Consider the following 15,332-nt stretch of genomic DNA (forward strand, 5'->3'; position numbering starts at 1 on the left):
AGTTAGCAAGCAAAGGCAGAGAGTCATTTTCCAGACTCCTGGCCTGCAGTAGGCAATGATGCTTTGAGGTGAGTGTAGAGTCAGGGGTGGGAGGGGAGGGTGAAACTTCATTATTTCCTTTTTGAAAATTGCTCCTCCCTATTCCATGTATTCAGTAGATGACATTCATATCCAAAGCTCAGAAGAGAAATCTAATTTGGAAATAGAGAATTAGAGCTCTATGTGTGGCACCTGAAGTCATAAAAGGGAAAGAAGAATCTGGGGGCATTTATGTGGAATAACAAGAGAAGACCAAAACCTGATCTCAGAGACATCAACATTTCAGAAGGAGCAGAGTAAGAAGAAACACAGAAAAAGGGCAGAGAGGGTCAGGGGAATAGGCACGACCAAGGAGAGGGAAAGTCTTTCAAGAAAGGGTGTGGCCAACAGTGCCAACCAGAAATCCACCTCCAGAAGCCCCACTGCAAATGTGACTGGTGATTCAACCATTGGCTGGTCCTCACCGTTACCCAGGCAACAGCATCCTGTTCTTTGAATAGATCTGGCTTTGTGTGTGTGGAGGTAAGGGGGTGAGGAGGAGGGAGAGGGAGGTGTCAGAGGTATAGGACACAGAATTGGCAAAGGTTTTCCAATGAAGATTAACCTCAGCAAAGTTCTGTAGACATGGGCCAGTTGCCAAGATATTGGAGGAGAAAATATTCCAGACAGAGGAGATAGAAGGGGAACATCCTTGCAACTGTCTATCAGCTAGCATGCCTGGACTGCTGGGTGCATGTGGGCAAGTCATGAGAGATAAGGCTGCAGAAGACAGCAGTGTGAGATGACAACAGGATTTTCAGTCTTATTAAAGAGTTTACATTTTCTTTCAAGGCAATAGGGATCCACCAAGACATTTTAAGCAAAGGGCTGTTATGATTAAATTTACATCTTGGACTGATCACCCTGGCAACAGACAGAGGCTGTTGCATTAATGCAAGGTGAGAAATTACGAAAGCCTGCGGCAGTTAGGGTGCATTTGTGATATATTGGGGAGGAAGAATTGTCAGGGCATTTTATATTTACTGGCAAAATTAGACACTGACACCCTAAGTCAGGGTCAATGACAAAGACTGCTAATAACAAAATTTCCAGTTATTGGCTGGGCACGCGGCTCACCAAAATAAAACCTGCATATTCTACTTTCCCTGTAACTTTAAGGGTCATGTGACTAAGTTCTGTCCAATAACTTAGAAGTGCATGAGTCTTTTTTTTTTGTTTTTAATATATTTTTTTATTTATTTCTAGGAGAGAGAAAGAGACAGGGTGAGCAGGGGAGGGTCAGAGAGAGAGGGAGTCACAGACTCTGAAACAGGCTCCAGGCTCTGAGCTGGCAGTCAGCACAGAGCCCGACACGGGGCTCGAACCCACGAACCGCGAGATCATGACCTAAGCGAAAGTCGGACGCTTAACCGAGTAAGCCACCCAGGCGCCCCTGAAGTGCATGAGTCTTAATCTGGGAGCCTTCTCTGTGTATTACCTACTACCCACCCTTGGCCCCTCTTCATTATCCTTCCCTCCTTCCTCCCGAAAGTGATGACTGGAACTGGGGCAACCATCTTGGACCTTGAGAGGACCATGAACTTAAGACTAGAGGTCAAACATAGCAGAGAAACAAGACAGAAGGAGTCTCTGAGTCCCTGAGGGCTTCTTGGAGCAGAGCACCCCTATTGGCCTGGGAGCACCCACCTGCAGCACCTACCCTTCATGGTAGAGAAAAACTTTTGAAAATCCCATTTAAGACACTGTTATGTTAGACTTCTTTTAACAAATAAATCTCTCATTTTTAGCTGTTCATAAAATCCCAAACTCTGGGAGCCATTATTATGTACCACCCCTCAGCTTTTAGCATATCCCTCCTTTTGTCCTTTAGTGTCTTTTTTTTTAAGTTTTATTAATTGAGTGGGAGAAAGAGCAGAGAGAGAGAGAGAGAGAATCCTAGGCAGGCTTCCCTCTGCTAGCACAGAGCCTGATGTGGGGCTCAGTCCCACAAATCGTGAGATCATGACCCGAGCTAAAACCAAGAGTCAGTTACTCAACTGACTGAGCCACCCAGGAGCTCCTCTGGTGTCTTTCTTGATCCTTGGCACTGAACACACAGCCCCATACCTAGTAGGTGCTCAATAAACACTGAAAAGGAGGAGGAGGATGCAGTGTCCAGAACTGTCTTCTTGTATTCAGATCTTGTTAATCATCGGATCAGAAGAAATTTGCAATGTAAATTTCATCATGCAAAATAGTTAATGCCTTGCCAAGCTGCACTCTCCCCAGGAGTGTAAATGAGTCAGGAGGAGACCCCAGGAAGACTCTGACTCTGGTTACCTCACCTGGGGACATGCATCCTTGAAAACACTGACTCATCTGCTCCTGGGGGTTCCTGATTTCTATCAGTTTGCAGCAGGAAGAGGAGGGAAGACAGTATCAGGGTAAACATGGAAAACACTTGTGGCTGAGATTCAGGAGAGAACTTCAGCTAACTCCATGCTGGCTTCTCCCTACAGCCTCTGCTTCCTCTTTGTAGTAAACATCTCAGTTATGACAAATTAATGTTTCCTGCATGCACTAGCTCCACCAAAATCAGAAACCAAGCCTGCTTTCTTCATCCCCATACCTGAAGCACAGAGGTGCTCAGTAAGATACTGGTTGAAGAGGGGCACTTGGGTGGCTCTGTCAGTTGAGTGTCCAACTTCGGCTCATGTCATGATTTCCCAGTCCATGGGTTCAGGCCCCATGACATGTTCTGTGCTGACAGCTCAGAGCCTGGAGTCTGCTTCGGATTTTGTGTCTCCCTCTCTCTCTGTCCCTTGCACTCTGTGTTCCAAAAAAAAATAAACAAAAAAAATTTTTTAATACTGTTAAATAAATAAATGAATCAACCTTTTCAGGCAAAGAGGAAGGAGCTTAACAAATAGAATCAGTCAAGCTGTACATGGGAAAACCCCTTTGCAACTTTTAAAGGAAATTACTGTATTGATAGATAAGATTATTCACTCTGTGGATGAGCCCTGATAGGAGTCTGAATCCTGAGCCAGCTTCTTTAGCTCAAGCCCCATCCACCCGAGTAACTTCTCTTACCTAAGTGCTCTAGGAAATGCAAATGATTTTCAATATTTGCTTAAAATAAAAATGAACAGTAAGTCCGCTGGGAGCAAGGGAAGAGGACAATCACAGGCTGTGCCCAAAGTCAGACAGAAATGACCTGGAAATTTTCGCCTGGCCTGTGGTTGGGGGCCTGCCTGGACGAGGCAGGGCCCAGGCTGAGGTGGGTGGGGGAGAAGAGCGGGTCTGCCCCAGGGGAGCGGGTACGGGGAGGGCGCCCCCTGCCAGCGGTGAAGGAAAAGGCATCCGCACCCGCGGCGCGGCAATGCCCCAATGCCCCCTCCGTCCAGAACCTCTGGAGTAAACGCCAACCTCTTCCAGCGAGGAAAGGCAGAGGGGACGAAAAACCGACTCCAACTCCTGCGGAAGGGGTGTTCTTCACAAGTCTTTTCCGACCCTGGACCTCACAGCCCCAAACTTCCCCCGGCTCAAGGGGAAGGACTGCGGTTAATTGCCGATACTGATCATCCGGGTCCCAGAAAGCTGGGGTGCTCCCCACTTCCCATCCCTCGAGTCCAAAGAAAGAAGAGGTCTCTTGAGACGATCCGAAATGGCAGGACCCTCTTTGGACACCTTGCCCTTACTGAGCTCTGAAGTGCTGGAGCAGGATCCCTTGGGCTGGATCTCCGGGTAGGCAGAGGGACTGAGTGCGGCCTGAACGCCTGGCTCTGGTCCTGGGGGCCCACGGTGGGGCAGCCCCCTGGGTCGTCCAGGACACCCTGAGGCTGAGAGTCGGGACCCCTGCGCCTCCCGAAGGTAGGGAGGGGCGCGCAGGGCCCTTGTAGGGGCTGAAGCCCGGCTCTGTTCCTCGCCTCGCAAGCCCCCCACTCTGGTTGCTCGCCTGCACAGTCCGCAGGCTGAACCGGATGGTGGTCCCAACCCTGGTAACTCCTGATCTGTTGTGCTCTTTTAGACCCAGACCGTCAGGGGGTGGGGGTGGTTGGAGTGTGAACTAGAAGAAAACAATGGGCGGGACCCACTAATCAGCTTCTTTCACAAGGAAGGCATAGAGGGTCCTCTAAGGAACCGGTGTCTCTTTATTGAATCGGGAGTGACACCTAGTGGCTTATCCGCCTCACCGTCTCTGCGGTGCCAATTCTCTCCGGAGCCCTTGCCAGGGGTAATCAAGGCTGAAAGCTTTGGAAGCACCGCTAGCTACTGCTGACGCTTCCTGGGACTTCCCGGCTCCTATCAACAAACAGCCTTTTCTTGCAGCGTATGCGACTCTAATTTATTTATTTTTTCCCTCCTCCGTGCCCATCTCCCCCCTCCCCCCCACACCCATCAGTCCTCAGTGTGTTCTCAGCATTCGAGAGTCTCTCATGGTTTGCCTCTCTCCCTTTCCCCCACCATTTCCGCCCTTCTTCTCCCCCTTGGTCCTCCATCAAGTTCCTCCTAATCCTCCTATACGTGCAAATATATGATATTTGTCCTTCTCTGCCTGACTTATTTCGCTCAGCATAACACCCTCAAGCTCCATCCATGTTGCTACACGTGGCCAGATTTCATTCTTTCTCATTGCCATGTAGAATTCCATGGTATAGATAAACCACATCTTCTTGATCCATTCGTCCGTTGATGGACACTTAGGCTCTTTCCGTGTTTTGGCTATTGTGGAGAGTGCTTATGCAACTCTAATTCAAATGCTGTTCTTTGTCAAGCTGACTTGGGCACATCACTCACTCAGGCACAAGTAGGTAATAAGCTGGCTGCTGTTCTAGGTGTCGGGGCTACAAAGATAGCTAAACCTTGGTCCCTGCCCTCAACAAAGTCACATGCACGCAGTGTCTGGAAGGGTCCAGAAGGGTGGCCGTGACCAGTGTCCCTGGTCCTGGAGCAGTCCAGATAAAGTGTGAACGTACCGCAAGACCTAGCCACTAGCAGCTCACTGGCAGGATTGGTGAGGAAAGAGGAGGCCAGCCCTCCTCAGGCAGGAAGTGGGGACTGTTCTTCAGAATCGTGACTGTAAGGAACAGGAGAGACAGTGGATGCCACCTTGAGGAGGACACTGCCTTCCCCCATGTCCACTGCTGTGAACCTAGACGCAGAGCCCACAACGTGGCAGTAAGCTGGGCAGCCCTGTACTCGCTGAACCCGGGCTGAGAGGTCCTCACAGAAGGGTGGCTAGATGCCAGCGGTTGAGGCATGAGTGTGGGGCTGGCCCGTGAGGCAGGGAGGAGGAGCGGGGTGGACACGGGCTTCACTCTCTGGAGAACAAGACGTGGAAAGCTGACGGCCCACAGGCTGAAGGTCTCTGGGCTCTGTTGAGAGCCCAGCTGGGATGGAAGGACCAGAGTCTGTGCTCGTGACGCGTACCTGGGGTGGCGCCTGTAGTGATCCGCACAGAAAGCCCTCACGAGCGGCCGCTGTCCCAGGGCTACCATTATCCTTGTTTTATAAGCCACGTAATGGCCCGTCTCTGTCCAGAACCCTCTGACTGCTTCCCACCTCACGCAGAGTGAGAGCCCAAGTCCTAAAGCAGGAGCGGAGCCTTCCTCTGTCTCCCCCGGTCCTCCCTGCCCCAGCCACATGGGTCTTGGTGCTGCTGACCGAGTGGCAGGCTCGCTCCCACCTCCACGCCTTTGTCCCTCACTCCCTTCTCCGGGGGGCTCTCCTGTTCCAGTCATCCCCGCGGCTCCTTCAGAACTTTGCTCAGACGTCACCTCCGCACGACCTGCCTTGAGCAGCCCAGCTGCAGCTTGCAAGGCCCCTGTGCGTGCCCCCGACCTCCCCACCAGCTTCTCTGCTCTATTTGGCCGCATAGCGCTTTCCGCCGTGGCCAGGCTCCAGGTTTTACTTTTCTGTCTATCGCCCATCTCTCCTCAGTAGAACGCCTATCTTTGTGCTCACGCCGTGCCCCTCGGAGCCTACAGCAGTGCCTGGCATCTAGCTGGCACCCAGCCACCATTTGTCCTGCAGGCATGAGTGATGCCTTCACTAAGGTCTTGGATCAAATGCCACCTCTTCAGGGAGCCCACTGCCGGCTCTCCTGCTATCCCTGTCTATCCTGACTCTCCTTTCTTCAACAAGCTTATCCGCAGCTGGTATTATGTATTTGTTTATTTGCTTACTGTTCATCTCCGCAGCTAGATGCCCTGGAGGGCAAGGATGTTGTTTAGTTCACGATACATCCCAAATGCCTATAACAAAAACAGTACTGCGTACAAAGTAAGCATGTGATACACATTTAGGGAGTGACTGTGTTATCATTAGTTTTTACTATCATCACTAATGGTAGTATTGAAAGGTAGAAGGTAAGGAGTAATTGCCCCGTGGAGAGTAGACTAGGGCAGGAGGAAGGTCTTCAGGTGGGACATCCTAAATGCACTGACCAGTGGAAACTGCAGGAGGGAACAAGGATCCTCCCCCCCACCCCCAGCCTGGACTGATCCCTAGCCCCGGCACCCTGGGCACCAAAAGCATGGACTACACCACAAGCAGTTCCCGGAGAGTTTTCTTTTCTCTTCTCCGGAAGTATCTGGAACAGGACACCCTGGTGCTCTATAAATACTTGTGAAGTGAGTGCACAGGAACTTCCTGGAACTTTAGAAGGCACAGCACTAACACCAACATTTGGTCAGTCTGTTCCTGGACATGTACCAAGCAGCACTCCACTTTCAGAGTGAAAGTCAGTTGCTAAGGCAAACTCTGGGGTCTTCCACTCAAAAGAGGAGAGCAAAGAAACAGAGAGCAGGGGCGCCCGGGTGGCTCAGTCAGTCGAGCATCTGACTCTTGAAATCGGCCCAGGTCGTGTGATCCCAGGATTGTGGGATCAAGCCTGCGTTGGGGGTCCATGCTGAGCATGGAGCCTGCTTAAGATCCTTCCTTTCTTTCTCCGCCCCCACCCTCTCCTTCTGCCCTTCTGTCCCTCTCCCCTGCTCATTCTCTCTCTCTCTCTCAAAAAAAAAAAAAAAAAAAAAAAAATACCAGAACCATATTGCCTGGTCCAAACCCTAGATCCACTACCCACTTGGATAACCTCTTGTACCTCAGTTTCCTTATCTTACAGATAAGGATAATAGTAATAACTACCTCTTAGTGTTGTTCTGTGAGCAGATGTATAATATACATATGCATATATATTTACTAAATACACACACACACTTTTTTTTTTCAACAGTTCCTGGTATTATGCCAAGAACTATAAAAGCTTTGCAAATTTACCCAACTTGTAAGCTCATAGCCATAGCCAGAGTGTCAGCACATGTGCTAGCACCCCATGGCTGATCCGCGGGGCGTCGTGCAAAAACGTTACCTGCACTTGCAGGGCGTTGCATTATACGAGTGGAAGCCTGAGTTTAAGGAGCCAAATATTTTAATTGTTTTCAATGTTTATTTATACTTGAAGGAGAGAGAGACAGACTATGAGTGGGGTGAGGCAGAGAGAGAGAGAGGGAGATACAGAATCCAAAGCAGGTTCCAGGCTCTGAACTGTCAGCACAGAGCCCAACACGGGGCTCGAACTCAAGAGCCGCGGGATCATGACCTGAGCTGAAGGTGGACGTCCAACCGACTGAGCCACCCAGGGGGAACCAAATATTTCATAATGGGCAGTAAGCATTGTTCTTTGCTTCAGTGGGAGACTATCTCTTCCAAAGCCCTTTGCTAATAAACATCTTTGAAAAGATAATCTGGAACAAAGAGAGTCCACACCCCTGCTTATGGGATGTACAGAAATAGAAGAGACCCGTGAGAATTATCTCCCAAGAGCACGTGCTGAGAACTATTATTATTAATAGTAATTATACTATGGAGAGTGTACCGATACAATGTAACTTCATTTTTTGTTTTTGGGGGGGTTTTTTGTTTGTTCTGTTTTTTGTTTTTTTGTGACTCTGAGAGAGACAGAAACTATAACAAAGCAAACCAAGACAGGGACTAAAGAAAAGTTGCAAAGACTGATGGCAAGTCTTGGCATATGAGTTAATGTTGAGTGACTAGACTACCAAATGCACTTCACAAATGGGTTTCTGGGGAGAAAAAAACTGCTGTCAGCAATTGATTGTGATATTGGGCAAATGAGTTTGCAATTTCATGCTGAATAATCTATCACTCCATATCTTGGAAACTCAGGCACTCAATCTTTTTTGACAGGCAGCATGTATATTCTATTGCCAGGAAGGAAGGCAATTGTCAAATTCCTAATTTTTCTCTGTGAAAAATTAACATTTAACTCAAATATAAGATCTGGAGGAACACATAAGACCTTAATTACATAGCACAATTCATGATTTGTACTAATTAATAAGCTGATGAAAATTCATTGGAATTCAGAGAAGAATCAAGGGGGAAAACTGGCCAGAGTTAACAGTGAGTTTCTATAAAATGTTTAAGTCTTTCCAAATGGGCAGCCACTCCTCTGTCATAATTATAATTTAATCATTCACAGGACTATTTCATTTTGTAAGACTTTAGTTACACATCAGAAACTTTGCAGAGAGAATATTTCCTTAAACTTTGTGATTTCTGGCAGTTATATTATACTAGCACGTTAGAGATTTTTGCAGAAGACCAGCTCGGCTACCTGAAATATGATTTTTTTTTAAGATGTGAGAGAAAACATTGTTTGAATCCTGGCTTTGCCATTGACTGGCTGTGACTTCCAGCAAGTTCTTTGAGCTCTTTGAGCCTGATCCTTCTGTCCAAGTGGAGGTGATAAGGACGCATGAGGTTATGGTGAAGATGAATGTTATTGCTGTGAATTAATCCCCTCCAGAATCTTAACCAAACCAGACCAGGAACCAGATGGAGATTGAAATGCAGCAACTGGCTTGTTATCAGTACAGCTGGATTAGTTAATAAGGTGGCACTTGGGCTGAAATTGGGCTCCCTTCATCTGCCCTCCTCACCCTGGGACCTGGCTGTGGGGAGGGAGGATCTGCAGAAACACCCAAAAATGTCCCAGGGAGGGTGTGCTGCCTCACACATACCATTTGGGGAGCAGGAAAGACAGCAGCCAATGAGATGCCTGTTTTTTTCTATCCTTCATGTAGAATGTTCTGGCTTCTTAAACATGGGTCGATGCATTCAATCACATTCATTTGTTCGTTTATCCCATAAGTAATTATTGAGAGTGTTCCGAGTTGTTAAGGGTACTTGCAAACCATTTGCAAACTAAATAATGAACCAGGCTTTGGTGCCTGCCTTCATGCAGCTTATAATCTTGCATACAGATGAACATGCAATCAAACCACTACAGTTTTTCACTGGGAATCAGGAGTGGAGATTATATAATAAACATATTTGGAAAACATTTACCAAAAGTACCTGGCCCATACTAAGCACTCTACGTCTTGGTGGCTTCTACTACTACAACTATTAGGAACCAACTTTGTGATTTTTGCCTATCACAATACCACATGGTCTATTAATAATTATTTCTTTAAATCAGCTTCACCAGGCTCCTGAGCAAGTGTCTGTGAAGTTACAGGCTGGAAGGGCTAGCTATGCTTATATGATACACATGAAAATAAAATATGTAATTATTCAAATAAAACCTGATCGTCTGAAGACCTGACACAGTCATCTCCTCTCCCAGCACACATGGAGAAACATTGCTTTATGCGGGGCTTCGATCACATTCCATCTGCCTGCAGGTTTTAAACTGCATGCAGCCAGGCATCAAAACCTGGTTTATGTTTTAGTTTGTAGATAGTTTGCAAGTACCCTTGACAAGTAGTACACCCTCAATAATTGTTTTGGGAAGAATGAATGAATGAATGAATGAATGAATGTAACAATGTATCATCTGATGTTCAGGAAGCCAGAACATTCCATGCAAAGAACAGAAAATAATAGGCAAATTAAGAATTGCAGTGAAGTGCCTTCTGCTTCTCCTCACCTCTGCCTCTGGAATAACTGAACTGACCTGCCCTCCCAATTTTCTCTCTCCCCTGTCAATAAGCAAGCCTCCTGGCTTATTTGGCAGCAAGTTGGATGGGGTTTAGGATGGGATGAATCTTGCAGTTGTAATGAATCAGAAGCAGGGCACAGAAATCAGATCTCAGCCGCAGCAGAATGCTCGCACTGTTTGAAAAGCACTCGTCCCTTAGGCTGGAACAGATTAGAGGCTAATAATTTATGTTGAAATCTTGCAAAGCCCTCCATAAAGTCCTATTGCTGGTCCTTGCCTTTTGACTGACAGATATGAAAATAGAGACTGATTTGAAAACCTAAGGCTATTTAGCTAGAGCAGCATTAATTTCTCCATTAGAAACTAAGAAATGAGAGGGTGGGGAGCCCCAGACACCACAAAGAAACAGATGTTGCCAGTGGAAGGCCACACCTTTTTCCAAATATGAAGCTCACACCAGCTCTTCCGGCCTGAGTTAGCTTTCTGAGCCTCCAGGACCCCAAATTGGCAACAGTAATTTTTGCCCATGCTAGTTAAAATGCCCTTAAGCTACAGTCATTAGATTTGCTGGACAGCGGCATCATTCTGATGTTATCGGCTGTGTCTTCCTGTTTTCATGAATAATGTATAAGAAGGAGCTGTTAGAAATGGATTCTTCCATGGCTGACAGTATCGCCACCAGACAGGTCCCTGAATCCTCAGTCACTTCATGTGCAACACCCACAAATCTCCTTCCAGGCTGCCTGCCATGCCTGGAGAACCTTCCAAAGACACCTTATCTTTCCCTCTAACCTCAAGAGTAAGGAAACTGAGGCAGGGGGGAGACAAGAAGAGGTGCCCACCACCTTCCTTCCTTCTCATTTTTGCTCCGTGTCAGAGGAACAGCAGAGGTACCACTGATGCCAAGTTCATGAGTTTGATTCCTGGCCCTGCCCGGTGAGGGCCAGCCGCCCTTGCTCTGTCTGTGCCCAGACGCCTGCTGGGGAAACGCTTCTCCTGGGGCACCGGTGAGAGCTGAGGACAGCCTCTGCCTGCTAGTTTTTGTCTGTATTTCTCTGTGCTCGCATCTATCATATCGTCACAAAGAAAAGACACATCTTTCAACCCTGCCCCTTCACTCACTCATTCATTCAACATATTTTTATTATCTGCGTGTCTCTAGAGGAGGAGGCATGCAGTAATCAAGGATTATAGAAATGAATAGAAAATATGTATAAAGAAGAGCATCCATTGTGGGTGTATAATAGAGGGAAGTAGCCAAGTCAGGGAAGGCAGTGACGGATGTAAGACTGAGCTAAGTGCTTAAAGACAGGGACCTTAAGTCAGTGGATATAGTCCAGGCAGCAGAGACAGCATGTGCAAAGTCCCTGAAGCAAGAGGGGGAGGGGCCCCCATTGAAGGAGAGGGTGACCTAGGGGCCACAACACAGTTTGCAAATAAGAGCCAGCAATTCTCTGCTGCCTTTGACATCTTATCCACTTTCTCCTTCCCAACAGTCTCCCTCTCCTTTGAAGTCCAAGAATTGCTCAGTCCTGGCTTTTCTCCCCTTCCTGACTGTTCCTACCCTCCCATGTTCATCCACTATTGCCTCTTTTTTTTTTCTTTTTAATGCTCATTTACTTATTTTGAGTGGCACAGAGAGCACGAGCAGGTGAGGGGAAGAGAAAGAGGGAGAGAGAGAATCCTCGTGGGCTGTCAGCGCAGAGCGCGATGCGGGGCTCAATGTCACGAACCCGTGAGACCACAGCCTGAGCTGAAACCAAGAGTCGTATACTTAACAGACTGAGCCACCCAGGCGCCCCCTATCCACTATTGCCTCTTCCCAGTGGGCGCTAACTTAGAACTTTCCCACCCCTCTGTGCCCTGGTGTCAGATGCAGTTCCTGTTATCTAGAAGGAGCCCAGTGACTGTGATGACCACTTCTTGTTCTGAGTCCCAGCTGAGACTTTGAAAGCATCTTGAATACCCGACTCAGGAGTGGTTAAACTGTTAGACCCCCGCTCTAGAGGGTCACGCAGTCATTAGAAGTGATGTTTTGGAACACTAATGACCTTGGAAATTTCTCATGCTATAACATGACTTTAGAGCAGAATATAAAATTAATCCTAAAGCATGATCTCAATTTCTGTGGAAAAGAATACATAGGCAAAGAAAAATATTGGAAACCAATTCATCAACATATTGATAGGGTATCTCTGCAGCTAGAATTATTGGTGGTTTTCATTTCCATTTTCATACTGCTCCATCTTTCCCTCAAATGGGTTAATTAATTGGATTCATAAATAATTTAAATAATTTAACTTAATTGAAATAATAGTCAAGTACTTATTACTTGGCTGATGCTAGGTGGCATTACCAATTCAATGATGGGAAGAACACAAACATGGTCTCTGTCCTAAAGAATTGCTTTTATAGGGGTGCCTGGGCGGCTCAGTCAGTTAAACATCCGACTTCAGCTCAGGTCATGATCTCACAGTTCATGAGTTTGAGACCAGCATCGGGCTCTGAGCTGTCAGCCTGGAGCCTATTTCAGCTTCGGTGTCTCCCTCGCTCTCGGCCCCTCCCCTGCTTGTTCTCTGTCTCTGTCTCTATCTCGAAAATAAATACAACATTTAAAAACTTAAAAAAGAAAGAATTGCTTTTATACATTAAAAATTTTTTTTAAATAAGATGGCTTAAAGACATCACCTTGAGAAAACTACTCAAAAAATGCTTTCTCCTGTAGGTGCCAGTGGGGAGCCTCCATCCAGCAGCGTGTTTATACTCCCAGCCAAGGGTGCTGAGGACTGAACCTTGGTGAGTGTCGATTTGTCATTAGTGCCTGAGGCAATACTCTGGGACTGAGGACTTCTTCCTGTCGGCACCTGTTACTCCGCAGTGGAAACACCTGCGCCCATACCTTATAAAATTTATTCCCCCTTCCCTGGGTGCTTGCAGTCACTTTATTCCAGCCGTCCTGTGGATACATTTCCAGGGATTTTCCTCAAAGATTCTAGATGAAACTGCCTCCTCCCCTTCTGAAGCCTGGTTCCACTACCTGCCACTTCCTAACCATACCCAAAGCAGGGGCTTGTGATCAGACGGCAGCAGAAGCATGAGCCGGAGCGAGCAAGAAGACAGTAGGAGCCCACAGACTCCAGCGAGCTAAGAGTCTGATTGTTTTCATGCAGATTGTTTTTAGCAGTAGGGAGATAAGAGCCAAATGCAAGATGGGCATTAGGCAGAGATTTTCCTAAACCAATGGTAGGGGTGGCGAGTTCTTTACTGAGACCGTAACACATCTTTGAACAGTTACGCTCTCAAGTTCCCATATTTCTTGTCAGGTGGGATAGAATTTCTCTCTCCTCTGGTTGTCTTGTTTCTCTTCCAGCCCAGTAGTCTTTTTTCTTCCTGCTTCTATAACATTCCATCTTAGCCTTGCCTGAAATTGTCCGTTTCAGAACGGCAGGGCTCCTTAATGATGAGAAGCATATCACCTGTGAATGGGTTTCAGTGGTAGACAAAACGAACAACATTAATTCCACTGGTCATCTATTGTAACGCACGTAGGGAAAACCGTGTCTGGCGCATCAAAGCTAGGATTTTATTCCAGACTATAGCAGCCTGTTTTAAAAAGTAAGTTCATATAGAGCCAATAAAGAGAAAAAAATGTTAAATAAATTGTGATGCGTGGGGCATGCAAATGTGGTAAAATCGGTGAAGTAGTGCAAGCATGTGTGACCGTTGGAAAACACGAGGGGAATTCTGCAGCAAATCCAAGGCATCTCCTGGTTTGTTACATACAGTAAGTCAGATGCAGACATTTGCACTAATTCTGGATCCTGGATAAACATTTACAGTTCTGAATCCCAGAACCTCCTGAGGTCTAAGATCTGAGTTCTCAAGCCGGTAGACTTTGTCCCCATCAGGGAAAGGTATTTTGTTTTAAAAATCAGGACATCTCACGCAAAAATGCAAGTGTATTGTCCTCTTTAAGAATTATACGTTCTGGCACACTGGGTCTATGTCCCTGCATGGCGGTAATCAGGTGACCACAGGCCTCAGGCATCACTGTTCTAAGACACAAGGTCCTTTTGGTGCACTTCTGTTACTGGGGCTGCCCCAGGACAAAGGGGAAGAAGAGGGTTCCCTTCTGCAAGGTTTCTTTTCTGTTGCTTCTCAGCCTTCTCTTTCTTCTCTCTCTTCTCCTCCCTAGCAATCCGATCCACCCATACACACACTCATAAATACACCTCCAGGAAATGGCTGTAAGGATAAAACTTCTGTCTTCTCCCACTGATTCCCCTGGCCATCCTTGCCTGAATGATGGCCCAGATTCACTGATAATTCCCAGCTTGATGACTCATTGCCTTTTAGCCATATGATTGGCACAAGATCACTTGAAACTGCCTTATATGTTATTTTTGTGTTGGACACGTGGTGGGGGTAAAAATTCCATTTTCTTCCACTTCTATGGCATAAGGAAAAGGACACACGATTTGGAGACAGGTTGTCTAGTTCAAATCCTGATTCTGTCATTTGCTGGCTATGTGGTCTTAGGAAAGTCATTTATCTTCTCTGTACCTCGACTGTAAAATGGGGATAGTAGCATCTATTGCACAGGATTGGTACAAAGATTAAATGAATGGGGGCCTGTGAGGGGCTCAGTCTGTTAAGTGTCTGACTCTTGGTTTTGGCTCAGGTCATGATCTCAGTTTGTGAAATCAAGCCACGGGTTGGGCTCTGTGCTGTCAGCTTGGGATTCTCTCTCCTTCTCTCTGCCTCTTCCCCTCCCCCACATGAGTGCACATGCACTCTCTCTCAAAAATAAACATTTATTAAAAAAGATTAAATGATGGAATAAAGTGCTTAAAATAGAGCCCGGAACACAATAAGGGTGGTAAACATGTGGACATATTTTATGAGTAATAGTCTTCCATTCTGTGAACTGCCATTGGGATGAGCTCTCTGTACCCTAGACATGATACTATTAGCCATATTTCTTTATCCAGCACTGACTGATTGCTGTCACAGAAGTGCCAGGCACTACACTGAGCATTAGAAACACAAAAAAATAAGAAAGCGTCTTCACCTTTGAAAAAGCTTTCTATCCTTAGTTGATTTGGAATCTAAGGTTAGACTAAATAAATATCATAGGACAATTGTTTAAATAATTATAAGGTTCAATTAAGCAAATATCATATGGTAATTATTTAAATAAGCAGGAGGCTCACGGAGAACAAAGAATTGAATTATTCTAGATGCAGTCTCCCGAAGAGTTAAGAGACAAATTGGCATCTTGAAGATACTCCTACTACCTGAACTTATGACCAGAAGAGATTAGTAGAGGCAATCACAGGAAGAT

The 15,332-nt window shown here is 46.5% G+C and overlaps 1 long non-coding RNA gene across 1 annotated transcript in view; it reads left to right on the forward strand.

The window, feature by feature from the left end:
• Window positions 1-13,555, forward strand: part of LOC120234676 — a 48,293-nt gene extending 34,738 nt beyond the window's left edge. Inside the window, exons 2-3 of the long non-coding RNA XR_005529161.1 lie at window positions 12,714-12,784; window positions 13,429-13,555. This is a non-coding gene — a long non-coding RNA (uncharacterized LOC120234676). The remainder of the gene's footprint in view (window positions 1-12,713; window positions 12,785-13,428) is intronic.
• The last annotated feature ends 1,777 nt before the right edge of the window (window positions 13,556-15,332 follow it).

Source organism: Hyaena hyaena, unplaced genomic scaffold, assembly GCF_003009895.1.
Source record: "Hyaena hyaena isolate Hyena2069 unplaced genomic scaffold, ASM300989v1 scaffold_113, whole genome shotgun sequence".
Lineage (NCBI taxonomy): Eukaryota > Metazoa > Chordata > Mammalia > Carnivora > Hyaenidae > Hyaena > Hyaena hyaena.